The sequence below is a fragment of the Euprymna scolopes genome, chromosome 36, assembly GCF_053919585.1.
Source record: "Euprymna scolopes isolate OS-2025 chromosome 36, ASM5391958v1, whole genome shotgun sequence".
Classification (NCBI taxonomy): domain Eukaryota; kingdom Metazoa; phylum Mollusca; class Cephalopoda; order Sepiida; family Sepiolidae; genus Euprymna; species Euprymna scolopes.
The window spans coordinates 63303550-63329625 of record NC_136517.1 but is presented as its reverse complement, the minus strand read 5'-3'; the positions used below and the strand labels follow the sequence as shown (position 1 = coordinate 63329625).

Here is a 26076-nt window from a genome sequence, read left to right as displayed (position 1 = left end):
TCAGATTCCCTTCTCATTCTGTTTATCTGACTACCAACATACAGAAATTTAAATGTAATGTGAATAATAACTCCGCACTTAGGATACCTTTATAAATCTGGCCTCTAATTCACAGTAGCCCCATCATCTTTCAGTGGCAATATACCTTGTATGAGATGGATTGAGAGAAAAAGAAAATATTTCATTTGCATGCTACTTTGCTTTGCAATTGTAGAAATTTAAAACAATTGCAAATTTTTTTTTCAGTAAACACGTTTATTCTCCCTCCATGTTAGTGTTGTAAAACAATAAAGATGAAAAAAAAAATTCATTGCACTTTTTTTTTTATTTCTTTTTTATATAAATTTCTGGAAATTGATGGTCAAGAAATGGGTGATCATTTTATGTTAAATTTATATAGGAAATTTTATTTTTTTAATATTAGATAAAAAATCGAATCAATTGACATAGTCTTACTGAAAAAACACTTCTAACTTTGCTCCTGTTGCTAGGGCGGAAGGAGCAGAAACCTAAAACAATTTCATGGGTCACATTACTAAATAACCATTAAAAACAATTTCATGGGTCACATTACTAAATAACCATTAAAAACAATTTCATGGGTCACATTACTAAATAACCATTAAAAACAATTTCATGGGTCACATTACTAAATAACCATTATAAAAATAACATTCTTGTCTTATAGGATTTATTATGCATTTGCCTCCCATATTTGCAGAATAGACATGTTTTTATTTGGAAATTTCAAGCCCTCTTCGATTACAAAGTTTTATCTCAGAGGTGGGCGTGTGTGACACTCATAACAGTTTGGTGATTCAGTACTGAAGGTTTTTAGTTATTCATTTTCGTGTGTGTGTGTGTGTGTGTGTGTGTGTTTTTTTTTCTTTTATCAAAGAGTATTTTTAACAAATCAAAACTTAACAGGAGCAAACAATATTAAATGAAAGATGAGGAATAAAAGTTATAACTTCTATCATCAAAACAAAAAGGCAATTTTAAGGTAAAAATTAAAAATATAAACCAACGAAATATTTATAGAAGAGATTTTTTCCCACAAGTTTTGAAGTGGGTTTTGTCCTCTTTCAAGGCAGGAAAAGATACTCTGAGCGGCACCTTCCCCAGATGTGACTACTACTCTATTTTAGAATGTGTTTAGCTCTCATGCAGGTAGAAAATTGTCAAGATTGAGATTATTTAGAGCGATAGAATGATGCAATAATTTTTTTTCCAGCAACTTAAGCAACAGATTTAACGTAAGTCTTCCATTTGAGGTCAGGGACTTGCTATTGCCTTATGTGCACCAGGTTGAAAGAAAGAATCAAAATGACCTTGCTCATTAATGCTCTTTGAAGTGCTGCCATAGATGGTTATGTTATCTTCATAGATGTAAACAAAAAATCTTAGAATGTGATTTAGATCATTAAAGATCACAAAAGGCCCAGAATGAATCTTTGAAGCATGCTGGTATTGATAGTATGTGCTTCAGAATGACTGCTTTTATGAACATATCATTCAAGTCGGTGTTCATATTTTATTTACATTTTTGAAAAATCCCATAAAAATCTGTGATGAAACATTGAGATTTTTTTGCCATTAAAAAAAGGGACAAAATGATACAGACAATTTGCACATGGCGTGGAGAATTCCTATTAAATTCAATGTTCCTATGTATAAAATTAATAAATTCAATCTTGTGGATCTATCAATTTCCCATTTATTTATGGGTTGAAATCTTTGAAATTAGCGATAGAACCAAAGCATCTATTAAGTGTGTAACTTATATATTTCCTATATTTGAATTCTATAAGATCTTTTTAATATGAATAAATCCTCCCTCAAAACGGAAGTTGTTTTCTGATTTAGCAGCAGAAAAGGGTCCATGAAATAAAACGAGTGTATTAATGATATTCTACAAACCTCACGAAAGCACAGCATAGATCATGACAACTAAACAATGTTTACACTGCAATTATGACCTCACAACATATGAGTAAAACTTTTTCAGATCTTCCAAATCTCACGGCCTTGATCTTAATCTCACGGTCATGTAATATTTTCTCACGATAAGCATCAGAAATAATCAGTTATGGTCGTTGATATAAACAACTGATTCTTTAATTCATCACTGGAAAGACTTGGAAATGTCTTTAAAAACTTGATGGAACACTTTCAAGTATGCTCACTATGAAAACTGTGTCCCACTGCCCTTTTTATTTTCGGTAAAAGTACAGAATAGTTAACTGGTAAACTAAAAAAAAAAATGCTTTATAAAAAACAAATTGGAGCTTTGAGTTTTCTACCAAGCAGTTTAATTTTAAAGTGAAAACGATTTATTTATTTTTAGGTGTTTGTGGCTATGATGTAACGTTATTTAAGTAAATAATTATTTGCTCTAACATTCTCATCTTATTTTCACAACGTTTTGACCTTTTTTAGGTGTATATTTTTAAACTCTGAGTTAGGGAATTTCAAAGCATGAAACCCAGGGCACAACAGATAAAGGTGTGACAGTCTTCTGGAGGTTGAAGGTTCAATCCTCATTGCAGACAATAACTAAAAATAAAATGGAATTTACTTGATGCTTTTATCCAATCATACTTGACAGAATGAAAACAATCTCTCCTTATTAAATAAAGGGTTTGGTTCGGAATTCAGTATAGATTCCAGAATTCAAAAACATGCACTTGAAGTCAAAGGTTACATCAGCTGTAACGTGAAAATAAAGATGAGAATTGGGGTCTGAATAATTCAAAATAAACTTTTGAAATGTATTTTTCAAATGTGAAAAAGTAATGGACAATAATTATGCTAATGTGTGTGTGTGTGTGTGGGGAGATCTGTTCTCCCGTATAATTTGAACTAATATAAGCATGCATCTGTTTACATTCACTGTACAAGCCATAATCGTCCGATTGTTGTTCTGGTCTAAAATCCTTGCTTGATTTCTATACCGATCGCAATGTCAATGTGCTTTTATTCAGTGCTGTAACAGGAAAAATTTCCCTCCAAATAAAATCGCAATTCCAGTTTCAAGCAAGTGATAAGGTTTCATTTTGAATGTTACAATTAAATGTGTTTGTCCCCTGAACAACAAATTAAAATAAGGTGCAATGTAAGATTATTGGAGTACACACACCAAACATTTGATCATTGAAAAAAAAAAAAAAAAAAAAACTTGTGCCAACTCTGACTTAGTACTACTAATAAAACCGGATCCTTGAATACTTTAGCTCATATGTGACAGAAACAAACACTTGTTTTATTTCCATGTATATCGTCACTAGAACCAACCAATCAGATCAAAGTGTATCAGCAGCAGCTGGCAAAACAGTATAAAAAGGTGCGTTTCTTCATTTTAGCATCTCTGACTGAACTCGCCAGTAGTCTTCTTTCCTTGAATCCCCGCTAGATTGAACAGTATTTTCACTACCACAACAATCGGTAGCAACAGCTTAGCCTCTCTACGTCATGTTAACGATGACTGTCATCAACATCTGCAGCTTCTCTGATCAGTCAAAAGCAACAGCGTTCAGTGAAAAGACCAAAAGATGCTTCAGCTAGTATAACGATCCACATCTTTATAATAACGATCCACATCTTTATAATAACGATCCATCATCCTGTCAACTCACTGAATCATGACCTCTTAACGATCACATATTTAATTCTTTAAAATATATGCCACCTTTATCGTTGGCTACATACACGATTTTTTTTTTTTTTTACCTATCAGAGAAATGATTTAATTGAAAAGACATTTCCAGCTATACTATAGCTGGAAATTTTGAAGTAGACCTTTATGCCATACCCTATCAAAGGTCTTTGATTTGTTGAGCAATTGCCCTAGAAAGGAAGCCTCCATCAAGAGTTTCGCTAATCCTATGAGAAATAACTGTAAGCACATCTGCTGTACATTTAGCAGAATGGAAACCATATTGCATGTCACTTAGGTTATTTTTGCTGAGGTGGTTGACTACTACTCTATTTAACAGATTCAGGCAACTTATGACGCACAGGAGACTTATTGGTCTGTACTGAGAGAGAGAGAGATGACCGATCACCTGAATTCTTAAATACAGGGCATACTGATGAGATTTTCCAGGGTGTTGGGAAGCAATTCTCCTTAAGACAACGCTTGAACAGCTTTGTAAGTATTGGAGCTAGTTCTGCACTATAATTGGAATGCCGCCAGGGCCAGTTGTTTTACTGGAATCAAGGTTATTGATTAGCTTGGCAACATCGCGCACAGATATTTGTATACTGCATAGCATGGTTTTTGATACAGGAGGAAATACGGGGGGGGGGGGGTTGACGGCCTTGGTCGCATAGGGAAGAATTAGCTGCAAAGTTCTTGGCTTTGTCTGATGCTGACGAGATTACCTCAGGTCCATGAATGATAGTTGGGATAGAGCACACGCTTCTGTTCAGGATCCTGTTTGCTATTTGCCAAAACTAGTGGGAACTAAGCTTCTGCTCAGCCGCTTTGGACTTGGACTGAGTGTACAACTCTCTCGCGTTTTTCATTACTCTTTTACAGTGGTTGCTGGCAGTCCTGAAAGCGGCTTTAGTCTCTGTACATCTGTTACGTTGGAAGCAATGGAAAAAGTGATTTCTGTGCGCAATGGCAGCAGCACATTCTGAAGAGAACCACGAATGGCTGTTAGGTTTTTGCTGGAATTTTTTCGAGGGTATGAAACTGTCTATACCTACAATTAAGTTTTTTTCACTGACGTATTTTTGGTCTTTCTTAGTTGTGGAGTCGATACACCAGTATCAACTCCTGCAACTAGACTTCGTTTTGTTTATTCAAATTTATTTATGGTGAGGTAAACAAGTTTCTTCTATCATAGTTGACGTTCTTGTTTTAGCTTTTCACCTCTGTATATGTAAGTATATTAGTTGTATACGTATGGCGTTGTGTGTATCTATAACTTGTGAACGCGAGAAGTGTAGCCTAAACGCTTTAATTGGCAAATCGTGACGTGTGACAAGAGTTAAAGAAGTAACAGTAGCTGAAGTAGATTTAACTTGTTGCATGAAATAGATTACGTCTTTGTTGTTTTGTTGTTTATATACTTAAGAAAAAATGTTTATTTCAACCATTAGTTCCTTTGCTGGATTTTGTTTTAATAAAGCGAATTTAGAAATCAATTTGCGGTTACGAAAATAAAATTTCCAATTTTTGTTATTTTAAAATACAAATGCTCCATTTTTATATTTTTTTTTGTCACCTCTTCCATTTTCTTTCTTTCCCCCTTCATTTCTTCCCCCACATGTCTCTCATCTGAATTCACTGCACTTAAATTCAGCAACAGAATAAAATAAAGGATACTATTCTAAATATACTTTTTATTTGCTATTTTTAACCAGTGATCATTCTATGCTGTTTTTTTTGTTTGTTTTTGAAAGGGGAGGGGCATCATCCCCCACAAATTGTCTGACTGCTAAATTGGAGTCGCCCGGTTGACACCGTTATTTTACTCTGGCTTGCTTCGCTCGTTATCCTTTGCAATTTAATTCCTATTCACTACTTGATATTATTGAAACGAAACTTGTCAATAAGGGAACAACCAAATTAATCTTTTCTGATAAAAATATTAATTTACATACTTAATTATTCATAATACACAGCCGGACACACTTACGTTTATTTGTATTATATAGAATCATATAGTTACTAAAAAAAAGATAACGCTATATGTTTAAAGTCTGCACATTAAAATTCTCTCCTCACTTTATATTTGCCTCTTCCTTCCCCATTACTCCTAACCCTTATTTTCTGATTGCGAAAATGACATCCATTGCTAATTAATTACATCCATCTTCCCATGTATCGTTTGTGAACCACTTAGTCTCAGAAACGTATCTTGAGAGATGATTACCTGCCTCGAGTCTCTTGTAGATTACCCCCTCCAATCCGTCGTCTTTACTACCGTGCAGTCTAATAATTGTGATATCAGGCACGTGTGTGCAGCAGATGTAATTCTTGCCAACGGTCATTGTCGAATTTATGAAAAACCACCTTGTCATATTTTCCATTTTACACTGGACTTATCTAACCCTAACCCTAACCAACAACACCGTTTGATGCAGTCCCGATTTACTTGCTTTTCCACAAATTTAAAGTTGGGCATAAGGCCGGTTTTTAATGCAAGTGTGTATGATATTCAATTCCTTTAAAAAATCACTCTGAATGTACCAAAAATACAAATTGCTCCAGGCGAGAAAGTTATCTTTCAAAAAATGAAATTCTACTTTAAGCGATTTTAGAATCTGAATGTAGAATTTAGAATATTATTGGAATCTGTTGCATCACTATGCCAAATTGTGCTTTGTACATATCACTGAAAGGCAGATTTTTCAAAGGCCATTTTTTTCCTAGCTATTTGTAACTGCATAAAAAGTTAAAATCTCACTCAAGTCTAAATAAAAACGGTTGATTAAAAGTTTTATACTTGTAAAAACCTGCATTATACTGGACTGTCCGGTAACTTTTGGCTTTTGCTAGGAGTGAAGTGTAGTATCTGTTCTGATGCTGCACTTTTCTGTTTTTCTGTCTTCGGTCATTGAAAAAGTAATTTTAGACTATATGGCAAGGTTGGGCGTGTCTATTCCAAAAGCCGTCCTTAACACCAACAATGACCATAGTTTAATTTTTTACGAGGGGGATGGGGGCATGCTTCCATTGGGCAACTCTGATTAATTCCGAATCCTGCTAGTATGTATTGAATTTGTTGCCTACATAACCCCTCAAGTTAAGCAACGATGAGGCTGGCTAGTACCAGATGGATGACCATTTTGGGAATGCTAGGCGTCGTATGTGTTGAAAACAACTTCTGCATCTAGTATCATGCTTGGCCCACCGTAGATGAATCAAAAGAAATTGCCTCTAGAAATTATCATTTTTTTTTTTTTTTTTTTTTAGTAAAATGCGCAATTATGTCTAGATTTTTTTTCTTTTATCGATTCTTCATTCAAAGCATTTCCTATTTGATGGTATATTAGCAATATCGGTCTCACTAAAAGAAAATTAATTTATTTTTCAAAGATTTAAAAGTATTTTATTTTATTTTTTTGCAAAAGTAATGAAAAAATGTTTTTGCTAATCTGAAAGATAATTATTAACATATTCAACGAATGTCACTTCAAAACATTAAAGATAAAAAAAAAAATAAAACGCATTCAAAATTCAGATTTTCAACCTTAAAATCTGATATGTGCATAGTTGTTGGTTTTATCTACAATCTTCACCCTCTCCATAATGCAATATATTTTGCTCAGTTTCAGATAATTATTTTAAGCATATTTGTACCCACAAATCAAGAAGGGAGATTTTGTAGGCAAAAAAAATAAAAATAATCTATTTATATCGATTATGAAAAAAGTACACCATTATAAAATTCATTATTCACTTAATCGGTGAAAATTTCCTATTGATTAGATAATTATTTGATTTTTGGTAGATTTAAAAATCTACCAAAAATCAAATAATTATCTAATCAATACGAAATTTGGCAGCACTTCAAAGAGCATTAATGAGCAAGATCATTTTGATTCTTTCTTTCAACCTGGTGCACATAAGGCAATAGCAAGTCCCTGACCTCAAATGGAAGACTTACGTTAAATCTGTTGCTTAAGTTGCTGGAAAAAAATTATTGCATCATTCTATCGCTCCAAATAATATCTCAATCTTGACAATTTTCTACCTGCATGAGAGCTAAACACATTCTAAAATAGAGTAGTAGTCACATCTGGGGAAGGTGCCGCTCAGAGTATCTTTTCCTGCCTTGAAAGAGGACAAAACCCACTTCAAAACTTGTAGGAGAAAATCTCTTCTATAAATATTTAATCGAAAAGACTTACTCCCGTCTTCCGTTTTGGCCGTACCTATGGATGAGCAACAAAATTATTTAAACGTTCGTGGTTTAACGGTACCGAAAAATGTTAACTTTTAATTTCAAAAAGACTCGAAATCATACAAAATAACGGCTAGACATGTGACTGTAGCCCCTCTTCCCCTCTGAACAAGCAATATTAACCAGCCGGCGTCACTCTTTGCCTCCCGTCCCTCCCTCCCATCTCGCATATTAAAATGACATGTGGATCCCAGCTTAGCGTCAACGAGAGAATACTTAAACAAATCTTGTTTCTAACGTTCAGGAACCGGACATTTTTCTTGTAGACCCAGTTTAACTTTCGTGAAAAATGACCTCACAACCCACTGACATAGATATAAACGACAAAATATTTTACTTTCTCTTTTGTAACCCACCGTCAACTCTCTCTCGCACAAAATGTCTGTTTTTAAATTGAAAATAACTTAATATTTTCATGTTAAATTAAGTCTGAAATTTCAGAGAAGACATCTCGACTTATAGATCTTTTTGGAAGAAAAAAAAATTCATTTTTCCATGAAGTAGTTTAAAACAAACCGAATAAAATAGCATTAAAAAATACGACATAGTCTCCGTTTTAAAATCAAACGTTTCAGATGTTCTTTATTAAGAACTTCATTTTAGGAACTATGCACTTTAGAGTTGCCATAACTTGCACTAATTTCTGTGCTCTGCGATGATGATGATCGTCTTGTGAGAGTAAAGAATAAGACTTACTTGGTTGGGGTTTCTTCTGCTGCATTTTTTTTTTTTTTTTATTCGTATTTACCCAAAATGTTTATTTTTTTAAAACCTCTGCTACATTATTTGGACAGAGACCACGTTTACAACTGACTATATTTAAAAATTACATTTTTACATGCGTGTTTCGTCTCTAAACGAATCGTCCCCAGTTGTCCGCCAATTCATACATTTTAGTTTTCTGTCCTCCATGCATCAATTCTAAATGCTTGCAATCATGACTATCCTACGGCCACCTCAACCTTTATTGTTATATTATCAATACATCGTTTGTTTTCATAAAGCTTTTTTTTTCTCTCCATATTTTAATCACAAAATATTTCTTGGTTTTGATATTGAATTATGTTTGCAAAAAAACAATTTATGTTCATTGTTTTAATTAGCTTCAAATTGCAAATGACTTACCAAGTCTCCAACCTCTGTTTTTTGTCTATCACTCTCTTCCTTTCTCACTGTCTTGTTTTACTTCCGGTTCTTATTTTCTACCATTTCTGTTACTTCTAACACTCTCGCTTTTTCTGTTTACTAGCAGTCAAAGTTCATTGTAGCAAAATGTAGTAGGCAAAAATCAGGAACAAAGATGGGAAATAGTCAGTTTTGCCCTCCATCGCCCACCTCTAGAAGAGAGGGATTTCTTGGCTGTAATGATCGTAGAGAAAGAAGAAGAATGAGACAGAAAAAAAGACAGAAGAAAACTCACTTCTTGCAGATTCGTGGTTCGTCGCAAAGACCAACCCACTGCCAGAACCACCTACGCACCATCTGCAAAACACTCCCTGACTGCTTCCCAGCGTCCTGCCTTTATATTTGCATAATTGCGCGAGAGCACACGCGATTCTGCGAGAATTGTATGGGGGTCAACGCCAATAAAAATCCATGGACGCCATCTTGGAACTCTCTTCCGTTCGGCCCGCAACACAACAACAGACGTGTCCGAGGTAAGCTCTTTATTTCCCCCCATTTTGGTTATTGCCAATTCTGCTACACTCCCCCTACCTGATCTCATGATCACAAACAGGGCAGAGGGGAAGTCGTCTTTGTCGGGTACTTCTTCGAAGAATTGGGGGCAGCACTTCCTCATTGCCATCTTCCTCATTACCACCGTTATTGCCACCAGTTTGTTCCATTATCCCCTCTCGTGGTTCCATAGCCGGTGTTTCACAATCAAGGCAGGGGGGCAGTATCCGTCTTTGTCAGGTACTCCTTTGTAAAGGTAAGAGGGGTGGCTCTTCTTCCGCTTCTTCAGTATATTCATTATATGGCTCAAAATCCTCTCCATCGTTCTGCATCATACACTCTGTCCTTTCAGAAGACCTTGTACTGTCTGGGTGTGTCTTCCTCCGATCTAACAACATAATGGCGAGGGCGTAGATCCTTTATGTGGCGAGGCACACTGTTCACCAAAATAAATTGAAGGCTGATTACCTTGGTCACCTCACCCTTGCTGAACCTCATGGTAAATCGATTTTGCGGTCTTTTGACCCACACGTGATCTCCAACCTGGTAAGAGCTGTTCTTGGGACCTGGGGATGCAATTGCGAGAGTGGTCTCCTTTACTCGAACATTGTATCGATAAATCCTGTTGGCAGGCACAGTGAAGGGAGATACGTCGTCTCTGGGTGTGATGTTATACTAGTAGACAGCCTCCTGTATGGGACAGTGCATTCTAGCCGCTATTCATTTCACTGTACGGTGACATTGCTCTGCTATGCCATTCTCGGCTGGAGTGTATGCACAACGGAATCGCACGTGAACTCCCCATTTATGTGCAAATGCTTGAAACACGTTGCTGCAGAAAGCCGTGTCATTGTCTAAAAGGATTTCATGTGGTGAGCCACGCTTGAGGAACACTGCCTTCAACTGATCAATCACGCTTGCCAAGTCCTGCCTTGCCAATTTCCTCCAAATGGAGAAACGCGATGGACCACAGTCTGTTAGTTAAAAAATGGAAGGTGCCATAATGCGTGATATCCATTCCAATTCTCTGCCAATTCTTGTTCACTTCCAGCTTTCCCTTTTCCCACTTGACCAGTGCTGAGTCAATAAATTGACATTCCTCACACTTCCATATAACCGTTTTAACTGTTGCTTGTCATTGTTGGGCAACTTCCCCTGGCGCCGAACATTGAAGCCCTGACCATGGGGGAGCTAATGTCGAGAACGAGAATTTTGACGATGACTGGGGAACAAAATCAGGATGTGGTTGCCTGCCAACAGGATTTATCAATACAAAGTAGGTAGTGCGTTTCACCCCCGGATGTCCACTACCTTTGTGAATAGTCATGATTTAATTCTCATTCAGCTCGTCTGTGTGAACCGTGCCAATCACAGTCAAGCCCGTTTTTTCTTTTTTTTTTTTCATCGCCTCAAACCACTGCTCTGGTACTCATGTCAATCGGTCAGCAATGTTTCGTGCTGATGGAACCAGCGTCACATCCACTGTCAGCCCGTACTCTTTTGCAAACTCCTTGAGAGTGCTTAGTCTCCTCCTAATAAGCATCTCACTTGCTGCTTTGGTGCGTATTCATGCCTTTCCAGTTAGTGTGCCTGAGACCCAATGGTATACGCAGACAGAATCTGTCTTTGTGTAGCACCTTGCCCTGCCACTGAAGAGCCAAATTGATGCCTTTCAATACGGCGTCCAGTTCAGCTAAGTTGATGTGTTGAGAGTCCTCTTCAGGTCGCAGCAAACATGCGTCTCCCAACACAGTTTCATGTGTTTCCAAGGCTGCACCAATTGCTAGGGAGCTAGCATCAACCCATACATTCAGCTCTTTGCCATCCACACACCAATTTCCCCGGGCCGGATCGTTCCGCTGCACAGATTCTAAGATCTCAAACATCATACAATGCAGTACGGCATCCCTTGCTTCATCATCCCAGCCCTTTGTTACCGAACTAACACTCCTTCTGAGTATTCCACAAGCCACACGAAGCCAACTGCACACCAGAAAGTGCTTGACAAGTCGACCACACAAGGAGAACATTGTTCGCCGCGTAACAATACTAGGAGCCTCTGGAATTGCATTTCCTCGCTTCCACTGCAGTTCACTGCGTTCCATCCGGATCGCCAATCCCAGCACCCGTGCCTCGTTCTTCAACCGCTCCGGGTTCTTGCACTCCAACCCAAACTGCGCTAGGTGTTCCTTTACATGGGTTGCGGACACCACGTCTTCATTGACAAAAATGTCATCAATGTAAGCAGATGCTGTGCGGCCTATAACTTCTTCCTGGGATAATACTTCGCTGACAATTGCTCTCATTCTCAGAGGAGACACAATCAAGCCGAATCCCGAATCCTGTCCATTTCCAGTCTGGTATGGCCAGTGTCTCCTGGACCTGTACTTGTAGGTATGCTCTCCTGAGGTCCAATGGACATGTTAGCACCTTTTTGTCTCCATTTGCACAGTTTAGCTGCACAAACATCTGTGTTGGCTGTAAACGCGTCTACATAATGATTTGACCCCCTCCATCAATGGGTGCATTTTACTTTGGCTTTGTTCTGCTGTATCACAGTCATCAGGGGAATTAGGCCTTTGGGGGGGGTCCCAATTTATCCTCTGGGTATGGCACGGGCCAACCATTATCTATCCAGGTGCGGAGCTCCTGCGTGTATTCTTCACGGATTTCTGCTGGCACTGGGTATTCTAACACTCAGTTGTGTAGCCTTTTAAGGGGGTGGTCCTCGGACCACTTCCATGATGCGGTCCACGTTCGGCTTTGATGGTCAAAGGTGGCGGTGAAATCCAGTTCATTAATAGAAATGGCTGCGCATTTAATATTTTTTTCTGACGCCCAGCTGCACTGATCCTGTAGATTCGACAACACTTCCCAGAGCTTTTATGGCATCGATCCCTAGAAGTCAAACCCCAGCGGTTTGCCATGCAACACCAACACATCGATTCTGGCAGACACAACTTCATCAGTGGATACAGAGGCCGCTCCAACACCACAGCATACATGGGATATTCCAATCGTTTCGACATTCACATTTGTTTTTCCCCAAGGCCGGCACCGGTCTGCATGTAAAATCGTCCTAGAGCACTCAGTATCAATAAGCACCAAACATCACGTCCCGTCAACATAGATGCCTATCACCGGGAGCGTCGTGTTCGCATTTTGGTGGAGAAGGAGACTGATGATTATGCGTCCTCCCTTTGTTCGTTTCCTGAGCAGTTCCGAGCCTAGTGTCCACTCTTACCGCACCGGTAACACTATTCCGCGTTTTTGACAGTCCTTCACAAGGTGGCCTTTAACATTGCATTTAAAACGGGTCACACTAACAGGAATATTCTTGGCCCTATTGTTGTTGGGTGCGCGTGTGGCCGCAACCACATCCTGATTTTGTTCCCCAGTCATCATCAAAATTCTCGCTCTCGACATTAGCTCCCCCATGGTCAGGGCTTCAATATTTGGCACCTGTTGAAGAGCAATTGAGTTGGTGTCAGGGAACCCAGTGACAAAAGTCAATTTCGTGAGTCTCTCTAGGCCATCTCCTGTGAATCCGGCCAATCCAACCAATTGTCTGATTTTGTTGGCGTAAACATCCACACGTTCGCCAGCCCATCTGACCGTAGTTATTTTTCTGTGTGCTGCAAACACGTCGTTGGTAAATGCTTCTTTTAATCTGGCCTCAATCTGGTCTATCTTCTTTTGATCGTCCTCCATTTCCATGTAGAGGGCCAGTGCATGACCTTCCAGATATAAAGGTAGGAGACTCGCTATATCATCCACCTGCAGAAGTTGTCTGATCAGTCTCACTTTTTTCAGCCACGCTACATCTCCCTCGACAGAGAATGGCTTGATAATATCACTGCTTATCTGCACCTTTGCCATAGTCGAGTCGAAGTAGCTTGTAGCAAAATGCAGTAGGCAAAAATCAGGAACAAAGATAGGAAATAGTTAGTTTCGCCCTGCACCGTCCACCTCTAGAAGAGAGGGATTTCTTGGCTGTAATGACCGTAGAGAAAGAAGAAGGAGACAGAAAAAAAAGAAAAAGGTAGAAGAAAACTCGCTTCTCGCAGATTCGTGGTTCGTCACAAAGAACAATCCAACCGCACCTGCACACAATCTGCAAAACACTCCCTGACAGCTTCCCAGCATCTTTTCATTATATATTTGCATAATCGTGCGAGAACACGTGTGATTCTGCAAGAATTGCATGGGGTCAACGCTAATAAAAACCCATGGACGCCATCTTAGAACTCTTCCGCTCGGCCCGCAACACAACAGATGTATCCGAGGTAAGCTCTTTATTTTTCCCCATTTTGGTTATTGCCAATTCTGCTACATTCATCATAAACAGGAGTAGGGAAGTAGTAATAGTATTAAAATTATGAGAGAAAAGTGAGCAGAAAGCGACTAATTGTCTTATTTTTATATTTAACTGTCTTTACAAACTCACTTTTTCTTGATTTCAATGATCTAGCCGGGGTTGTATTAGTGACCCACAAAGTCATATTTTCCTAATCTAACGCTAAACTGCACATTTGTAAGAGACTTTCTTCCTCCTCATTTAACCGACATATTTAATCATAGGAAGTTAAATCTCGTCCACAAAGATAAAAACAGAACGGTGATTGCATTTCTTTTGATAAGTTTTAATTACCATCAGCCATTTTATATCTACAGTAATGAACGACTCGGACCTATTTCTGATGTAAAATAAACTTGGTTTAGTTAAAGATTACAAATCAAAACTGAAATTTTGCAGTTTACCCTTTTTATAATTTCGATAACCATTGTTACTTTAGTACTAGTACAAAAACTAAAAAACAAATAAATCAATTTTTTTTTTTTTTTTTTTTTCACATACAGAATTTGATTATAATTTTATGACTAGAGATAGATGACTGAAAATAATGCCGCTTAAAAATCTGTACTTTGGTGATATTTTTCATAAAAGTGCATGTTTACCGAGTTCAGTTGTGCTCTGTCACATTTTGATCAATTTGAAAGTCTGACCGATTAAGCCAATTATTGACTTTAGATTCATTTTTTAATATTGGTGAAATATCTCCTTGCATATAATGATGCTACTGCATGTTATTAAAGCCACGTGATCTATGCTTGATAGTCAATTGAGAAACTGAAAAATGGCTTTAACATGTTGGAATAATGAGATTTAAATTTTTGAGCCCCCCCCCCCCCGCAAGATGTCTGAATTTTAAACTTATATTTTTTTTCTTGAATCATTAATTATAACAAATGTGAATTTTTATTTGTCATGCAGAAAAGGTGGATTTTCACTTAAATTGCTAGAATTTTCCATGGATGAAAGTTCAGTATTTTTATTTTTTTTTTAACAATTTCTGTCAAATTGCTAGAGCCTTACCTGATTACTTTTCATTACGATTTTGTCTGTTTTCTTTTGTCTTTCGACCTTTCCTCTCTTGATTTTCTTCATACTAATTGGGAACGTTGGTAACTCAAAAATTGATTCGACTGATGGTGATTGTTGTCAAAGAGCATCAGATCAATGTTTAATTTGTAAAAATCGGAAGCTGAAAATCTGTCAAAATTGTGGCCAGGAATCAACTTTTCAAGGTCAAATAAGATGCGGGCTTCATTAGTTATGTTATAGGCCAAGTAGCAAACCTCTACGATGAATAGAACTTCAGTTGTTGCTGAAAGTGTTATATCCCAGAATTAAATTGGTTCTAAACGTGGATGATATTTTGATAAAGTTTAGTAACTGTTGGTTAAGCGATCTTGGCATGAGCACTAACATAGTGACAAGCAAACTTTATCACAAACATCTTTTTGGTAGCGGTAGCAAAAAAGCAAACAAATCTACTAATTAGAACTAGAAAAAACAAAACAAATCTAGTAATGTGGCCTATCGGGTAAGGATTGAATTGGCCAATAATCACGCTATCACTATTTGAATAGAGTTTAAAAATGTAAATCCTTTTGTCATTGTTGAATGTTTTTTGTTGTATGATTTTTTGGAATTTCTTTTCATTTTTCAAAAGAACTATAAAGCCTTGTTCATCCACTGTTCATAGTTTTAAATGTGACCTGGTATTGCTCTTTACGACATTGTACTCCCCACAAAACTTTTCTTCATATGAATAGTTCATATCAAACGTAAACAAACGCATATCAATTTCTTTTAAAAAATCGAAATTTATTGGCTTCCATTAAAATGTAACGTGATATAAATTGCAAGTTAATTTTTATTTCAGTCGGCGAAATTGTTTTCAGTATTTTTCTTCTTTTGGTTTATTTTAAGTGCGTAGATGTTCATAGAAGAATGACCTCAAAACTATATTTTTAAAGCCTAATTTTTCTACATGACAATTCGAGCAACGTCAGGTAACTACAGCAAATATGTGATATTCCTAACACGAAGTATTATTGTTTATACATATTTCTGTCTTTTTCTTCCATGTATAATACAAACCAACTAATTACCTTCTACATATGGACAGAATATACAAGTATTATCTCTAGATTAGAGTGAAAACTGGTGAACATGATATTTCCTTCTATTTCAATTTATTTTTTTTAAATTTGAATATTAACAAAAATGTAATCCTTTTACTTTATAAATGTACAATTATTTCTTGTGTCATTAAGTTTTTTGTTACAGGCTACTTCAAGTTAGGTTCTATGGCTATCATTTTGTAATGTTTGTACTTTTCAAATTATGTGTGCTCGATATTGTCTCTGCATATAAAGATTCTATTTTAAAGAAAAGGAAACATTTGTTAATATGATAGGATTTAACATACGGCTTTAAGGTCCGTTACAAAAATCGAAGTTGAAAACCTTAGTTCATGAAATATTAAAGAAATGTTATCTTATTGTTTCTATTTGTTTTTATATGAACCTAATTTGAGGGTTTCTTAATTTACTAATAAGCTTGGTATCTAATGTTCTTGAAATCATTAAAAGTCAATGTGTTAGCTATTGAAATTAATCTTATCTGAATAATCTTTTTTTTATTTTTTTTTTTTAAGAGTTAATGAGATTTGGTTCGATGTTTAAACTAATTTAATCTAGTAATTACTAATTGTATTATTATTTCCATTTACAAGATATCAGATTTGTAAGGATTTTGAACATGTTCATAGTCTACATTTGAATTAGACTTAAAATTGACTTCCGACCTCATAACACACAAGATGGCTAATTTTCTAATTTCCGACAAACATACGGTCACAATTTAGTGTTTAATTGTGCTACTAAAATTTGGTATGATTGTTTTGCGAAAATGAAAGGTTGGGATATAAAATGGAAATGACTAACGAATATCTGAATTGGTCCATTCAGTCTGATTAATGATGAAAAAATGCTGAAGCGTAATGGACAGCCCCTCTTACAGAAATGCATCGGTGCACCTAAATAAAAATTAATGCTTGACTGTATAGAAATACTAGTTCAAATGGAACATTCATGACAAAAAAGAAACTTGTCAAATATAAACTTTGTAATAGTGCCCATGACTCTAAACTTTATATACACATTAAGTTATGTAACGGTTATCAACGCAAATTGCAGACTTAGCATGCAATAATCGAGTTCCATCAGGATTAAAATAACTTCGGTAAGTGTATCATTCTTTCTAACTCGATAAGTAGAATAGTATGGATGTCCAACCAATGGACAAACCGTGGTATCATAAAAATGTATGGATTCTTTTAAAATTGCCGTACCAAATGTGGATGGGCTCACAAATACTATTCCAAACTTGTGTATGACAGAAAAACAGACACAATCTTTTGATAGAAATGTTTGGACACCTAAAAGATTTGTTCATTTAATCAAAATATTCTAGCGATGAAAATGTCATTTCAAACTGAAGTGTGACAGACGGGCAGACGACACTTCTAAAAATCATAATCTATATCAAATATGTGAATCATTCTCGATTGTCCTGCTGTCCACATAGTTAAGTGGATAAAGTTGCTGATCAATAGATATCTTACTTTGAGGTTGTGAGTTCAATCACTTGTGATGTGGAAGTAATGATTACCATTAAGTGGACTTGGGATGATTTATGTAAAGACTGTATAATTACGTTCTCTAATACAACTTGAAAAGATATGAATCGATTTTTCCTTTTAATTATGGATCAAATAATTTGGTAGACTAATCTGAAACCTTGGTAGAGCATCTAAGGTTTTCTTCAAAAGAATATCTACCCATTAACCTACATGGTAATTATGGCCAACCTCTTTATCAGGCAGGGAGTTTCCTTTGAGGTGAGAAAAATCCCTAAGTAGAGCGAGATTTGCTAACAAACTTTGAACAGTAGCTGAACATTGAGACTTGTTGGATTTAAGAATTTTAATTTTTGAAAAAATTCAATCTCTCCTCCTCACTATCTTAAGTATTTATTTGATGCTGACCCCATAAGATTAATCCTTGAAATTTGAATTTCAACCATAAATGAAATACTAGTATAGACCAAACTTAATGCCACTTTTTTCTACTTCAGTATTACCTCTGATCATCTTGGATTTCTGCCTACCACTTGGCTTAATACATACAAGTGCAGTTATGGATTGCACAACCCTTGCTTCACTATGAACTCATCATTATATAGGCATCTTTTCAGAGGATGTCTAAGTTATGCTAGGGCAACTAGTCTAGAAGGATAACACCAGCTCACAAACCTGCATGGCGAGTATGGCCTCCACCTGTATTAGATGTAAGCAAAGGTTCCTCTGAAATTATTAAAATCACTTTGGTTGAGTCGATTGAGGATTTACTAACTTTGAAAAATGGCTGAACAATGCAAATTTTTCATTTTGATTGTGACAACAATTACAAAAGAACTTTCATATATTTACCCATATTTAACTAAATGTAGATACTTTTAGCGGTCATTTAATATCACTAAAAGTATCTATATTCGATATCATAATAATGAAAGATTGAATTAAGACTTCAAAAGTAAAATGTCCTCGTACCTGATGAGCTATGTTCTCTAGTTGGTCAGTTGATCCATCACACTTAAGGTTGAAATGGTTTTATCCTCAATAAACATTGAATGGGCACACTTAAAAAAATATAAAGTTGTGCTTTTTATATTTTCTTAAATCTGTGCAATGTTCTAAAAATAATAGTCCCAGTCCAAGATAGAAAGCGTATTTATAAATAACTCAGTTCCTTCCTGGTGGCCGATTCATGGAGCTTGGTAAAATGTGCAACTTTGAATATGATTTGACTTTAAATCCTATGAGTATTAATGGTCTGGATGTTACAATATGACATTTTTTAATTTAAAGTCATTTGTGTGCCATTCAAGGCATCTTCCCTCCGGGAACAATGGATACTATCTGTAATGTTACCTGTGAAGCAAGGGCAGCACAACCACAACTCTCCTCAATCAACATTACTAATGTTCAGTGACAATAAAAGTACAGGATGGTTGGAGATAATGCCAAGAATAGCAGAGATATTTATTTCATTTTCCTTATACTAGATTAATTGCACAACTAAGGTATGTAAATTTCGTTTATTCTATTGGTTAACCTCTAGCTGGCAAGATATAATTCCAAACATGACGGTTAAAAGATCAGATTTGTGCAGCATTTTTATTTAAGTAAATATTTATTCAAAATTTCTAGTTTTCAACTCCTAGCAATGCCCTCATCAGGATAGTTTAGACAATATTTTTTCTTACTAGCCATATATATATATATATATATATATATATATATATGAGAATAATAATATTTCTCATATATATATATGAGAATAATAATATTTCTCATATATATATATATATATATATATATGAGAATAATAATATTTCTCCTAACAGCCATCCTAACACTAGCAACACTCATTATCCCCTCCAAACTAGTCCTCATACAGATATTGTCCAACCATTTGTTGAACACTATGAACAAAATTCAAACTATTTAACTAATACAAATCAGCAAATTAATATTAATACCAGACCTCAAGCTTTTAATAAAGTACATACATATATCGGCGCTACTTCAACATTAATTAAGAAAAGAATATCAAACCACATTTCTTCTTTTAACAACCATAATTCTAACAATAACCAAGGAACTTCTCTAACCACTTTAATTAAAAAACTTAACTCTAATAATACCTCCTTCTCAATCAAATGGACTATCATAAAAAAAGTTAAGTCTTAGGCTCTAAGTCATGTTGCCTCTGTACAACCGAAGCTATAACTATAATTACTTCCCCTCAAAGTAACAATATAATAAATTCTAAAAATGAACTGATCTCTTTCTGTAAACATAAGTTCAAATTTAATTATGGCAATTTTGAAATTACATAGTTATTACTTTTACCCTTTATATAGATATAAAAAAATTTTTCTTTAACTTTATCGTTTTTCTACATACTTCTTAATACTTTATAATTTAATCTTTTATTTTAATTCTTCATCTCTGCGTTGCATGGCCGGTTATTAATCTGCATTTTCTGCTTTATTCTTTAAACTTTCCTATCTATCTAATATATTAATCTACCCACATTTTCATATCTTGTATGTATATTTACTTATATTTTACTATATGCATATTTTTACCCTGAATTTGCAGATACCGGCCTTCCTCTCCCCTTAAATAATTTTTATTTTATTTTTTTTATTTTTTTAGTTTATATTTTTATTTTTTTTTTTATAATTTATTTTCTATTTATTTATTAATTTATTGATTTATTTTCCTTTTAGTGTCATCTAACAACTCTTGCTGACATTTTTTTAAGTGATGACCTGTACATTTCAGTTGACCTATATTATTTTGCCCTATATATTTCTTTTCGCGCCTTTAACATTTCCTGTCTGGGTCATTTTGACTTTTGTTTCCCTTTACTTTATTTTATATTTAACTTTATCTTTTTTTTCTCTGTCTTCTTTTTCTTCCATGATCTTTCTTATTTATTTTTATGTCTCGGAAGTAGAGTGAAAAGCATATTTTATTTTTCTTTTATTAATATTATTGGAATCTTTTCTTTTTTTCCTTGTACACATTTTTGTGAATTATTCCATGGATTTCTGCCTTTGGATTATTATGGACCATCTTCTTCCAATTACGGGATTTCCCTGGATTTTACTTGTACAAATGGAAATTCTTTTAACTTTCTTGAAGTTTTACATTTGGATTTTACCGTCACTGGATTTTTTATCTTCCACCAGACTATCCATTCATGTGTAATCACCTTTTTCTTCATCATATTCCCTCTGCTTTACTTCTTTGTTTTCAAGTAAGATCTTTGACTTACTTGTTGTTTCATCAAATACTTCTGCATGCAAAATCCGATCCCGCATTTTGCTAATTCCTACCCTCTGATGAGAAAAAGTATTTCTTCGAAACTCCGCGGATTAAGGAGTATCCATTTATCTAGTGTTTCCTTTTCAGATTAAATATGTTTTTAACTCATTTCAAAGTGTTTAACATATTTTATTAACTGTTTGCTCATATATTATATATATATATATATATATATATATATATATATATATATATTGGATAAACGTGATTTTTTCCCTATTGATTCGAACAATGTCAATATCAAAACATCTTTTAATAAAATATATATATATATATTAATCAGAAAACTTATAAAAAACAATGTTAAATTTCATTGATATAAGTTAATATTTTGTTTGATTCTCCTATTTTCTTAAATATAAGCACTAGTTTTAATATTTGTAGTAATATTAAAATGATTCACTGAAAAGTTTGAAATTTAAAATCATAATGTCAAATTAAGTTGCTGCACAAGTATATATGCCTACACAAATAAATTAGAACTTAAAAAAGAAAAATACTTTCCATTGAATGTGATCACGAACAGTTTTTCTTTAAATAATTAAGTACGATTTCTGAAATTGAATTTGTTAACTATTACATTTGCCATGAAAAAGAAAAAAAACTAAGCCCCTCCCTCTAATCTTTCTATTACAAAAAAATAAAAATATTTTTCTCCAAGTTTCTAAAAAAAAAACAATCTGAAATAACAAAGGTGAAAACAAAATGTAACAATTTTGACATCATTGTTTTATCTAACCAATTGACGTTCCGCTTTTTGTTTATTCATTCTATTATATAAATAGTTTTAAATAAGAATGCAGTTTCAGCTTTATGCTAATACAAAATCAAATCCCTCAACTTTGAATATTAAAAAAAACATATAGGATAATTGTTTTTCTAATTAATAAAATTAATTAATGTTGTCCGACATTGAAGATCAACAAATGTTCCACTCTTTCCTACTTTTATTGTCATCAATTTGTAAACTCTCCCCCGTTTTTTAAAATCAAACAGATTGATTGCTTACACCAGTTAAGATCTCCCACCCACCCAGCAGTGTATCAGGAGAAAGCTTCACATGCCTCCCCCCACAGTGACTTAGTCTACATTGCACTGTAGAGAATCTGTTATAAAATTATCTGTAAATAAAAGCTTAATTTAAAGTTAAAAATGCAAAATTAAAATATCATGGTTCAATTGTACTCTAAATAGAAACCTTCATTTCGAACATGGCCCTGTTTTATAAAAGAATCTACAGTTGATTTTATAGGCTAGGCCTTTCTGCTTGTGCAGTGATAAAACTTCTCAAATGAACGTGTGATGTTAGGCTATATAAAAGTGTTAACTTTAGTCAAAATCTGACTTCTTTAATTGGATTTTTCCAATTATTGAGTTTCGATACTTATCAGATGCATTCCGAGACAAAACTTTTATGTAAGAATACTCCCAGACACATCAAGTATCTTTGTGTAAAATTAAAAAATCGACCCATCTGTTTCAAAGTCTATAGGGAACGAACTTTCACGTACAAAGTTCCTTTTATATAATAGATTATAATAAAATTTCACAAAAAAAATTATAAAAATTGCTGCTCAGAGGGTGGGTAGGTGTTGCTAGTATGCAATATTATGTAGTTTTCATTCAGTCTCTAAATATGAGTCCCTGTAGGGTACTTTCACAAGAAATCTGCAGTGAAGCAAGGGTTGCAAATTTCCTGAACCGGCATAGCAAGTCCAGTGAAAGGGAGAAGTCCAGGACAACTGGAAAAAATGCAAGGATAACCAGAAAGGCTGATGTCCTTTCAGAGTTTTCCTTCTAGATTAATTTATCCTATGATTTTATTTGTAACTGGAGGAAGGATGCATGGACTCGTACCTTTCTCAAGAATATTAACACAAGTAATGTAACTCTAATAAAATTTGACTAACAACATAGTCGACAATCTATGCCCATAACCATGGCTCATGTCCTATTCTCATATTTTTGCATTTAAAATGGCAGCCATTTTCGTCTGTTCTCGTTGATTGAAAATCTAACTTTGCAAAGTTTTAAACTGATAAAAAGAAAAACCATGTAATGTCCTTATTTGCGCTTTGTGTAGGAAGCAGAGGTGTGAGTTTCTCAGAATCCAGAAAGTGTTTTCCATTAAAATGTTTGAGCCTCTCAAAGATGTGAGTTTTTTTTCTCCTCTTCTGACAGTTCTCTATAAAAAAAGTTAATTTTGCTGTGAAGTTTAAGATTAAAAGCCATTCATGATGAAATAATTTTTGTTCATTCTCTCCACATGTGCACACATTGTCTTTTAGCTGCTGCTACCAGATCAGGTTGTCTGAAGATACTCGCTTCCTGACCAAACATTAATGTTATTGATTTTTTTTTTCTGTTTGTTTTTAAAGCTCAACCATGTTCTACAAAGCTTAAAACAGTTTTCCTCTATAAAATCCACAAACCAAACCCAATGAGTAAATATTTGGAGATTTAAAAACCTTGAAGTATAAATTTGTTTTTACCAAAGTGATCAGATTCAGTATTAAATAACCTCAAAGAAATGTCGTAAACTTCTCTCCACACTCACACACACAGGAGTGGTATGGAGTTATGGCCCACTAGGTTGGGAAATTAATCTGGACTTCAGCTTTTCTGCCATTGCCTACTCCCTGAGGAAGGGTGAAGTAACAGCTTAAATTCAGTATTAAAAAAGTGTGTGTGTATAATATATATATATATATATATATATATATATATATATATAAATAAAATAAAATCACTGTTAGTCGGTGGCTCAGCTAAGGGACATTCTTTCTTTGGACAATCAGTCAATGCAAATTTTTTCATCATGTAAGCATTTATTCATACTATTAAGTTATGGTATTATTTAGAATTGTTCTGTCCGTATGCAAATAGAAACATGATTCGTTGACAAAAAGAATATTCAGAGTACACATTACTAAGGCAATGATTTTCTGATAATCCTCAAGTTAAATATTTTAAGTGTAAAGATTTTTAACTTGGTGTGTTTGGTAAATTTTAAGAAATTAATAACATAAAAAAACTTAAAACTAAATGACTATTTTTTTGTAATTTACAAAAAATTAGAAATAAAACTATTCGATATTCACAGGCAAGTTAAAACGATTTCTTATTTTTTATCAATAAAAATATGTAAAGATATTCGTTGATGTTAATTGCTCTCATGCAAATACTAAATAGCATGCATATATATATATATATATATATTTATATATATATATATATATATATATATATATATATATAAATTTTGTATGTTTTCTAAAGCAATACATGTAAAAGATAGAAATTGACATACCCATGTACTGTATCAACAAAGCTGAAGAAGCGAGTATAGTTTTTTTTTCTTTTTATGAATACTAAGTTAATAATTGCAATTCTTTTCATAAAAAAACATTTTTTTTTATTAATATTAACTATGACACATCAAGAAATATTAAATAAGAACAATTTTCGTACTAGTTATAAAATATGGGAGAGCGCAAGTAGACATTAACATTTGTGCGTCTTTATCTGATACAGAAACGAAAAACGTGAATAGATCTTTTGATAATGTGAAGATGAGGCCAGGGAGTGCACAAAGAAAACTGAAGATTGAATCACGTGATCCACAAAAAATGGGATTGCTTTCTAATGATTTCAATTCTCTATTAAACTTGTTTCATTTCTTTTTTTTTCTTTGTTACAAGGTGGTCACCACTTATCAAGGCCCGGAAGCCACTCGGGGATAAGGGTTATTGTAAGAACAGTACGTTAGTGTGGATATTTAGAGTGTCTACTTAAGGGGGCGGTCCAGGAATTTGTTAACGTTGGACTTGAAGACATCAAAGTTGTAGTCAGGAGGGAAGCAGGCAGACGGAACAAAGTTCCACAGGCGTGCAATTCTAAGAAAGAAGCTTTGTTCATGGAATCTACGTTTTGATTTAGGCACAGATAAAGAGTGGGGAAAGTTTTTGACAGTGGAATCAGCTAGACGGGTGTTTTTTTTTTTTGTAAAAGATTGGCGAGGGGAGACCAGAGATTGGAGTTCAGACGAGCACCTGCCATGGAAATAACGATATAACAAAGATAGGCTTGCAACGTCTCTTCTGTGGGAGAGAGGTTGCAGGGAAGAGAAAAGGGCGTCCCCCACTAAGCCACAAAGTCTATATTGTACTCTGTCAAGGCAGGATAAACTGTTTTTAGCAGCTCCTACCCAGATGTGGCAGCAGTACTCCATCCTAGGACGTACCTGGCTTTTATAGAGATAGAGAATTGTATCAGCAGTGAGATATCTACTGGAGCGGTAGAAGGATCCCACCATTTTTCCAGCGACCTTGGGAACAGACTTGATGTACATGTTCCATTTCAGATCAGGAGTAAGGGTCAAGCCCAGAAGTTTGTCAAAACATGGGGCTTCTCCTAGACGAGAGCCATCCATTTCAATTGATGCCAGATGGGGATCAGGGTTGATGATGTAAAGATAGGAGTTTAGTTTTAGATGCATTAAAGGTAACCAGTCACGTCTTCCCCCACTGAACCACTCGTTCGAGATCAGAGGAGAGAGAATCAGAGAGTTTTGTCAATTACAGCCATTGATGTGTTGCTGTAGATGGTTGTGTCATCAGCATAGATGTCAACGAATGATTTAAGTATGTGTTTAGGGAGATCATTCATGTAGATCAGGAATAGTTGGGCCCAGGATGGACCCTTGAGGGACTCCAGCATTAATACTGCAGGCCTCTGATTTTTGTCCATCAACCACTACTCTTATGAACCTATCAGAGAGAAATGATTTAATGATAGAAAGAATATTTCCAGTTATACTGTAGCTGGAGATCTTGTGAAGTAGGCCTTTATGCTATACCTTGCCGAAGGACTTTGATATGTCAAGAGCAATTGCCCTAGAAAGGAAGCCTTTGTCAAGAGATTCACTAATCCTATGAGATATAACTGTTAGCAAATCTGTGGTAGATCTTGCAGAATGGAAACCATATTGTGTGTCACTAAGGTTATTTCTGCTGAGGTGGTTGACTATTTCTCTATTTAATATGGGTTCCAGCAACTTACTTATGACACACAGGAGACTTATAGGTCTGTACTAAGAGGGAGACGACTTATCACCTGGATTCTTAAATACAGGGCATACTGATGAGGTTTTCCAGGGTGTTGGAAAG

The 26076-nt window shown here is 35.0% G+C and overlaps 1 protein-coding gene across 1 annotated transcript in view; it reads left to right on the top strand.

Moving 5' to 3' along the window:
• The window catches only part of LOC145260539 (serine/threonine-protein kinase D3-like), a 370628-nt gene that overhangs the window by 14392 nt on the left and 330160 nt on the right, over positions 1 to 26076 (top strand). The gene's annotated exons all lie outside the window — the stretch shown is intronic.